The sequence below is a fragment of the Myotis brandtii genome, unplaced genomic scaffold, assembly GCF_000412655.1.
Source record: "Myotis brandtii unplaced genomic scaffold, ASM41265v1 scaffold276, whole genome shotgun sequence".
NCBI classification, from domain to species: domain Eukaryota; kingdom Metazoa; phylum Chordata; class Mammalia; order Chiroptera; family Vespertilionidae; genus Myotis; species Myotis brandtii.
The window spans coordinates 2351634-2353624 of NW_005360509.1; the positions used below are offsets into that span (position 1 = coordinate 2351634).

The 1991-nt window shown below is 50.5% G+C and overlaps 1 protein-coding gene across 1 annotated transcript in view; it reads right to left on the bottom strand.

Moving 5' to 3' along the window:
• Positions 1-132, bottom strand: part of LOC102258119 (myosin regulatory light polypeptide 9) — a 10035-nt gene extending 9903 nt beyond the window's left edge. The window contains exon 1 of the mRNA XM_005868742.2: positions 4-132. The gene's annotated coding sequence lies outside the window, so the exon portion shown is untranslated. The remainder of the gene's footprint in view (positions 1-3) is intronic.
• Positions 133-1991: the final 1859 nt, after the last annotated feature.

The window sequence follows — 1991 nt, forward strand, 5'->3', positions numbered from 1 at the left end:
CACCCTGCACTGCCGCGAGAACCGAGCGCTTCAGTGACCCTCCTTGCTGCCCTCGCTGCCGCTATCACCACCCTTCTACCCCCAGAGCCGCTAAAATACTACACTTCCGGCCTCCCCTCAGCAAACCGGAAGAAAGCCCAGTCACCATTCTTTGCCAACAGGATGGGCCTGACTTAAGGGAAAGGCGACGGGGGGCGCAGTTGCCACTGTGCTAAAAGGGCGCGATTTTGACCGAGTGCACAGGAAGAAATATAAAGCGACGACTTAGAACAGAGCAACGTGTAGTGGCTCGTTGGGTATGACGCCTGAGTTTCTGTGTTTTTTGTGCCTACTCTTATATGTATTTCTTTTCCTCCCCCTCCCCGTGAGCAGATGGTTGGGTCTGTCCTATGGGTTTGCCTCTCCACACCTACCAGGGTACGGCCAGGGGCGGGACTTGTCAGTCCAAGTCCTTGTAAGGGAAATCGCCGAGAGGGCTGCGCGGCCCACGTGACTGGCCTTCGCCCCGCCCCCCAAAAAACCCCGGTCGGCCTCCCGGTCGTGCGCCTGCGCGTAGGACGCACCTCAGAGTCTGGAGCTGCGCCTGTGGGTCCCACAGCTGCGCGCTCGCGTAAGCGGGTAGGTGGCCTTCGTGCGAGTGATTTGACCTCTGTGTACCGTGTTATTTTATGAGGAGTCCCACCCCATCCACCCGGGAGACAATTTTGTGAAGTCCCAAGGGCCCTCAGCCAAGCGGCCACTATCTCTTCGGCCCAGACGGATTTCATAAGGTCACAAGCGGCTGAAGACTTCCTTCCTCTTCAAAAACGTTTGCTATTATTTTTCCTATCAGGAGAGCCCCTCTGACAACCAGGAGAGCTGACTGGATCCGTCCAGGAAGACAGGCGACCAGCAACAAGGGCTTGCTAAATCTCGCCCCAACCTCACTGTGGTGCAGATTTGTGGCCTGTTGCAAATAGGAATAAAAACTCGGGGCTATTTTTTTCTCAGCTCCCCTAGCCTAGGGACAGCTCTGAAAATGCATCTTGTTAGGGAAAAAGAGAAAGTGTTCCCCGATTCTATCTTTTCCCGTCCAAAGTCTGGTGTGGTGCTGGGCACCTCAGATCTCTGACCTCATCGAAGAAAAGGGTGAATGGGATGCGATGACACTCGGGTCAGCACTAGGATCCGGTGCCTGGCCTGGCTCCTGAGCTAGAACAGTTCTGAAGCTTGGAGTTGCCCCAGGGTCCTCTCCTTAAGAGCTGCTCTCACTCGAATCACCATGCTGAAAAGAAAGGTAAAGCTGCAGAATAGTATATTCTAAGTATCGAGCTACACTTTCAGGGACCTCAGGAGCATTTCCTCTGTTAAACAATCATGCAGGGTGTCCCCCCAAAATGTATACACACTTTGAATAATTATTAATTCCAGTGGGTTAAATCTGAAAAGAAAGAAATAGCAATTGAGCTATTGGCTGTTAAAGTGCGTATACATTTTTTTGGGGACACCCTGTATATTTAAAGTTATCAGAGTTAAAGTCAATGAAAAATAACTGCCCCAATTCTATAGCATGACTGAAACAAAGATGATTAATTTCCTAAACTGCCTTGATAGTAAGAATCACTTGGAATACTAGTTAAAAATACAAATTATCCAACCAACTGAATGAGAATCTACTAGGGCAGGTCCAAGGCAGTCATCAATTCAACAGGGGTTCTAAGTGACTCATCACAAAAGGTGGGAGCGTAGAGCTAGATGGCTTAGGGCAGAAGGCGACGGGGGGCGCAGTTGCCACTGTGCTAAAAGGGCGCGATTTTGACCGAGTGCACAGGAAGGAATATAAAGCGACGACTTAGAACAGAGCAATGTGTAGTGGCTCGTCGGTATGACGCCTGAGTTTCTGTGTTTTTTGTGCCCAAGCAGTGAAAATTTTATGGTTGGGGGTCACCACAACATGAGGAACTGTATTAAAGGGTCGCGGCATTAGGAAGGTTGAGAACCACTGGCTGCTT